Raw genomic sequence first — 7329 nt, 5'->3', positions numbered from 1 at the left:
CAAAAACACCTAAAGCTCCACCAGGCTCCGACAAGGGGTGGTTGCGAACCCTGCTGTACTCTTTCACCACAACCTTCTCTTTCTTCCAGTTTCTGTTGTTCCTGTATTTCAAAGGGCCAGCCTTGTTACACTCTGTCTCACGCTGAATCTCCCCGAGAACTACATTAAGGGTACACGTGTCTGTTGAGTGCTCAGCCACTTGCACGTTACTTTCACGAGCAGGCTGTTCCGTTGATCGGATCAACTGGGACCTTTGTCGGAGTAACCGACAGAGAGCCAGATATATATGTGTCTGTCCCCATCACATATGGTGAGAGTGACTGTTGACTATTTTGGTATGCATGTGCAGTCATCTGTGTATGTGCATCTGAGCACACATATATGTACTCATGTAGTTATGTTTTTGTATCCTTGTATATCTGCATATGGTAATGTATACATGCATAGGCATGTATATTGGAGTTTTTATGACTATTTATATGGTTTTATATACTTTTTGTAGGTTTTTTATGTGCCTTATGTTTTTATTTTTTATTTTATTCTTATTTTATATTTGTATTAAAATTTGGCAAAATTCATGTATTGAATTTAGAAAATCTCTGAAGAGGCCTAGCGAATCATGCATGTATCCCCATTACATCATTTTCATCTACTAATTTCTCCAGCGTACAGGAGCTATAGTGATAGAATGGGGCATGCCAACGCTAGGCCGAAACAGCTGTAAGATTCTGTCCCTTCTCCAATTGCTAAATGTCCTTTAAGTTTGAAATCTTAATTGTTGATATGACATGGTATGTCATAAGTGTCTGTGTATTGTGTTTTTTGTCAATTTAGTGATAAAATAAACAGATTAATCAACGGAATACAGTGTCTGCAAGTTGATGAGTACCTCATATTCCCCTCCATTTTCTTATTGCTATATAAAGCCTGGTGTTCTATCGTCTCTTGCTGCACCGCTAAGTTACAGGGGACATAAACACACCAGCATCGGTTGTCAAACGGTTTCGGAGGATACACACACATACACACACACACACGCGCACACAACGCGCTTTTTTCAATTTCCATCAACCAAATCCACTCTTTTGTTGGCTCGAGATTGTAGTAGAAGTGGTTGGGAAACAAATGCCTTACCACACAGCCATGCCTACATTTCTAGTTTAGACACATCCCAGCAGTTTTTGTGGAGAGAGAGGTTGGTTTATATCATCAACTCCAGAACCTGACTGGCACCTTATTTTATTACTGAGGTATTAGCAGTGTTTCATTCTGTTGTTATACTATAGAATATCTCTTAAGGGGCACCACCTTGAAAAGTTTTAGCTGAACAAATTAACCCCAGTACATATTTCTTATTTTGAAGCCTGGTATTTTTTTCAGTTGGCCTCTTTTGCTGAACTGCTAACTTACAGGGATGTAAACAAACTCACAACAGTTCTCAAGCAGTGAGAAGAACAAATACATACACACATTGGGGCTTCCACACTGTTTCCATCTACCAAATTCATTCACAAAGCATTAGTTGGCTCAGGACTATAGAAGACACTTGCAGTAAGACTGAACCTGAAACCATGTAGTTACAAAGCAAGCTTCTTAATCACATGGTCATGCCTGTACCTATAGATGTTTTTTAGTCAGCATTGTATGTTATGATCAATGTAAACATTACGTCTTCATACAGTATGCTCGTGAACAGGTAAAGAAAGAACAACTGCATATGCTACATATGTTTGGATTAAGGTCATCAGCTGTGCACCCTCCTTAACTATCCACAAACACACTGCTTATATATATTACGAATATATATATATTTAGAGTACCTGAACCATCAATAATCCTTTTTACTACAGGCACAAGGCCAGAAATTTGGGGAAAGGAGATAAGTTGATTACATTGACTCCAATGTTTCACTGGTACTTAATTTATCAATCCCGAAAGGATGAAAGGCTAAGTTGATCTCAGTGGAATTTGAACTCAGAACATAAAGATGGACAAAATGCTGCTAAGTATTATGCCCAGCATGCTAACAATTTTGCCATCTCACTGTAATGATGAAATTATTGTTGAAAAAGTTATCTGATGAAAGTTGGTGCATTAAAAAGGATGAGGAAATAAATAAGAATACCAAAATAACAGGAAAATAAGGAAATTATATTTATCACTCCAAAAACCTATACAGGTATGATTTACTGTATAAGTTCATAAAGAACAACATTTCTTGTGTAGACATGAGGAAGGTACTACCATGCATTGGCCTTCTGAATTTTCAATCTGTAATTTCAGTGTTCCTAATCCTAACCCAGATCAGGTCATTTCACATCATATACTACATATACTACAGTAGGTTGCATGCTAAAGTAGCATCGACATTTTTTTATGACTGTTGCAATGCTGGGTGAATCATATGAAGTTATTAATATTAAAACATTATAAGACAATGAAGATAGCAGAATGAACTTCCAAAAAAAAAATAAATAAACAGAACAACTCCACCAAGTAAGTAGAGACTTTGAAAATTTAGAGAGAAAGATTTTTATTGGCCTTAATGGAAAAAAATTAAATCACACTTAAGTGTGATTCTATAGTATGGCAGCAACTTACCTCAAAAGAGCTGCTACAATAATGATGAAGAAATCTCTTATAAATGTTGTGAAGCACAGCAGATTATCAAAATTTATCATCATCATCATCATCGTTTAACGTCCGCTTTCCATGCTAGCATGGGTTGGACGATTTGACTGAGGACTGGTGAACCAGAAGGCTACACCAGGCTCCAATCTGATTTGGCAGAGTTTCTACAGCTGGATGCCCTCCCTAACACCAACCACTCCGAGAGTGTAGTAGGTGCTTTTATGTGCCACCGGCACAAATGTCAGTCAGGCAGTACTGGCAACAGCCACGCACAAAATGGTGTATTTTACGTGCCACCTGCATAGGAGCCAGCCCAGCGGCACTGGCAATGATCTCGCTCAAATGTCTTTATACGTGCCAGGAAGGCGACGGTGCCATGAATATCAAAATATTAAGAAAGCAGAATGAACTTTCAATACAAAAGACAAACAGAACAACTAAATAGAGATGTAGTTGCAATAAGGAAATAGATACACTGTTGGTTAATTTAGAAAACTTCAAACTATTTCATTAAGTATTATGAACCAAATACAAAAAAATAAACAGAATGACTAGTTTTGTGTTGAATGATTTCGAAAGTAAATGACAGCTTCTGCTCTTGAGATTTGTATAACTGTATTTCAATTTGTTATTGACTAGTATTTTTCTTTTCCATTGATTTTTTAAAATCCATTTCCATGGCAAAAATTGTTTTTATATATATATATATATATATATATATATATATATATATATATATATATATATATACATCATGGCACAATTGTTATAGTACTTATGAGAAAATGCTGACACTTATGCAATTGTAAGGTATTTGTTTATACAAAACAATATAGATGAAAACACATCACAAAAATTTAAAACAAAATCAGTGTTAGGTAGTTAGTTATTATGCAAGAGTGCATGGTAGTAATGTTAGCAAACCTGTTAAGGCATATTACTGCATCAAAAAAGTGGTTAGGCTTGAAACCAAGTCGAAGACCTACATACATGTACAAGAACATGCACACACACACACACACACAAAGAAGTACAAATAAAGAAGCTCATACATTCTGCAGATATACATGTAATGGTAGGCAACTCCATTATATAGAAGTCTGAGTAGGATGAAAATGTTAGTTATCCAAATATTAATATATCATTCATACTGTAAGCAATGCAATCCAAAGGAATGCAAGATAAATACCACATAACAATGTAAGGAAATGGCAAAAAGTATTTTGTTCAGAAGTGTATTCTGTAATGTCATCTTATGATGTGAACAAAGTCTTAGAATTCTGGAATTCTATCAATTTCATCACTGTCTCAGTGGCCACTTCTTTAGCTCAAAACTCTAATAAACATGTTTTTCCTAATTGTAATACATACATAAATACATATATGCATGATGTATGCATACATATATCATCATCAACATCATAATTCCACATCCATCTTCCATATAAGAATGGTTTGGATAATTTGACAGGATCCAAAGAGCTAGGGGATTGCATCAAGCTCCAATGGCTTAGTTTGGCTTAGTTTCTATGGCTGGATGCCCTTTCTAATGCCAACGATTTTACTGGGTGTACTGCATGCATTTTTTTCTTGGCACCAGCACATGTGAGATTGCCAGGCAACTTGCTAAACAAAGAAAAAAACTCCTTGAATGGGTGAGATTATAGCATCAAGAGGAAAGCAGATTTATGCCAGATAGAGGGAGTTAAGGAACAATGAAATATAAACCTTGCTTGAATGGTTGACAAATAATGTTTTTGACTTATGACAACAAATACTAACATACAACAAAGGATGATTCAGATACACATACTAGGGCATACAAGCACACCTTCACATACTGTTTGGATAGATGCTGTATATGATTAACCTATGTATGTGTGTGTGTGCAAGTAAATATGTGTTTAACCTTTTAGTTTTCAGATTACTCTGGCAAATATAATGCTTATTTATTTACATTGTTTTGAATTTATCCTGCAATATCTTGTAGTTTTGAGATTTTATTAATGTGATTGTTGAGTTGCTTGAATGGAGGTGTGTAGATTTGTGTTGCATCCAAAAGGTAAGGTGGAGAGGAGGTTCTGCTAGGCTCTTCACTGGCAAAAAACAGGTATAAGAATTTCTGGGTAAGGAACAGTGATGGGATTGGGAGTGTTGGTATCCTCCTTGCTGCAAAATGGGTTGATAAAGTAATCAAGGTAGTCAGAGTCTGTGATAGAATATTTAAGCTTAGACAAGTGCTGCAACCATTATCTCGGCCTATGCCCCTCAGTCAGGTCTACCTGAAGAACAGAAAGACATCCTCTTGCAGATTACCTTGTCGACAAACGACAGAGACCTTCTCTTTGTGGATGGTGACTTCAATGGGCATGTTGGACAACATCTAGGGAGCTTCCATGGTGTGCATGGTAGCAACAGATTTAGTTCCCGCAATGAGGGAACCAGGCTGCTGGAGTTCTGTGAGACAAATAATGATCTTATTATCTGTAATACTAACTTCAGGAAACCGGCCAGTCACCTGTTCACCTACCAGTCTGACATGGGCCCCCATATATGGATTCTAATGGCACAGGGGCCCACTTGCCATCGGGCAAGCTGACAACCTGGCCAGTCCGCCACTGACTGTGACTGCTGTGGACATGCATAAGCTTGTAAGAAATGAAGCTAGTATGCTCCACTGGATGTGCAATGTCAGTGTGCATGCATAACAGAGTATAAGTGTCCTGAGAGAAAAGTTGGACATAAGAAGCATCAGATGTGGTGTGCAAGAGAGACGACTGTGCTGGTATGGTCATGTGATGCATATGGATGAGGACAGCTGTGTGAAGAAGTGTCACATCCTAACAGTAGAAGGAATCTGTGGAAGAGAGTAGACCCAGGAAAACATGGGACGAGGTGATGAAGCACGATCTTCGAATGTTGGGCCTCACAGAGGCAATGACAAGCGACTGAGACCTTTGGAGATATGTCGTGCTTGAGAAGACCCGTCATGCCAAGTGAGATCATAGTTGTGGCTGATGCCAGTGTCAGGTAACTGGCCCATTAAAAGCACCCTTCAATCGTTGGGTGATATGCTGTGCTTGTGAAGACCTGTTAAACTGAGTGACTGACGACAGTGCTGTTTGACTGGCATGTAAAAAGCACCTTTCGAGCATTGGGCCTCATGGAGACAGTGGCAGGTGATCAAAACCTTTGGCGATATATCATGCTTGTGTAGACTTCTCAAACCAAGTGAGACTGTAGTCGTGGCCGATGCTGGTGTCTGGTCAATGGCACCCATGCTGGTGGCACGTAAAAAACACCTAATACACTCTCAGAGTGGTTTGTGTTAGGAAGGGCATCCAGCTGTAGAAACCTTGCCAAATCAGAATGGAACCTAGTGCAGCTCCCCCTCCGTTTACCAGTTTCACTCAAACCATCCAACCCATGCCGGCATGGAAAGCAGATGTTAAATGATGATGATAATGATGATTGTATATTTTTAGAATGACATTGTAGGATCAGTGTGTGAAGCTGGATCTGTCTGGTTTTCACATAAAACAGGTAGAATATTTGGGCCAGATGCTGTTAGTTTAAATGATAAAGTGTTATGTATGTGTGAATGTGTATGTCTTTGTATATTTCATAAAGGTTAATTTTTTTCTAATAATCTACATACAAGACCAAAGTAAGCACTTAAATATTTATGAGTTGTCTGGAGCCAAAGTTCAACTAACCACTCTTTATAATTTAACCTGATTACCTCATTCTTCTACCCACAATACTCTCACCTATTTTTATCTGCTTACCAATCTCTCTAGTGCAGTCTGTTGTTTAAAATCTTAACCTGTCACTTAAGTGTTTAAAAATCATAGCTTTCACTTAAATTCTTTACTGAATACTCTTTGTCTTGTAACCTGATACCCTAGTTCTTCATCTAGCTGCAATAAATTCCTTCTTATATGTTTCAATTATTGTAGTTACATTGTCTTTTGCCTTTGATAGGTCCAGAACATATGAAACTGGTGAGAATGTAAGTGAAAATGAAATACTACATTTGTCATTTGTTTTTGTCTTTAATTTTTCTAAAAAAAGATTGCAACAATTCTTTTAGCCCTTTTGTTATCATATTTCTGTTGAGTTGCTCTGTGTTTCTTTCAATTAATTTTAAATATAACAAAGAATTTAGGAAAATAACTTAGTTATCATTAAACTAGTGTTAGGAAAATAAATTGTGACTAAGGTTTGGTGGAAGATTTTAATTCAGAACTTTTGAAAACAAGACACTTGAGCCAGAGCCAGAGGCGGTTTCAGCTGGGTTGAACACTACTTCTGTGGAAACTTTTAATCAGTTTACACTATTCATGTGTATATCACTTGAGCGTGGCCGTTGCCAGTACCGCCTGACTGGCTCCTGTAGGATTTTCGAGCGAGATCGTTGCCAGTGCCCTTGGACTGGCTTGTGCGGGTGGCACATAAAAGACACCATTTCGAGCGTGGCCGTTTTCGTGCGGGTGACACGTAAAAGCACCCACTACACTCTCTGAGTGGTTGGCGTTAGGAAGGGCATCCAGCTGTAGAAACTCTGCCAAATCAGACTGGAGCCTGGTGTTGCCATCCGGTTTCACCAGTCCTCAGTCAAATCGTCCAACCCATGCTAGCATGGAAAGCGGACGTTAAACGATGATGATGATGATGATGATCACTATCATCATCATC

General features: G+C 38.1%; 1 long non-coding RNA gene across 1 annotated transcript in view; it reads left to right on the top strand.

The window, feature by feature from the left end:
* Nucleotides 1-7329, top strand: part of LOC128247046 (uncharacterized) — a 56568-nt gene that overhangs the window by 1128 nt on the left and 48111 nt on the right. Inside the window, exon 2 of the long non-coding RNA XR_008263479.1 lies at nt 6616-6643. This is a non-coding gene — a long non-coding RNA (uncharacterized LOC128247046). The remainder of the gene's footprint in view (nt 1-6615; nt 6644-7329) is intronic.

The sequence above is a fragment of the Octopus bimaculoides genome, chromosome 2, assembly GCF_001194135.2.
Source record: "Octopus bimaculoides isolate UCB-OBI-ISO-001 chromosome 2, ASM119413v2, whole genome shotgun sequence".
Classification (NCBI taxonomy): domain Eukaryota; kingdom Metazoa; phylum Mollusca; class Cephalopoda; order Octopoda; family Octopodidae; genus Octopus; species Octopus bimaculoides.
The sequence above is the reverse complement of the archived record's forward strand: the minus strand, read 5'-3'. Positions and strand labels throughout refer to the sequence as shown.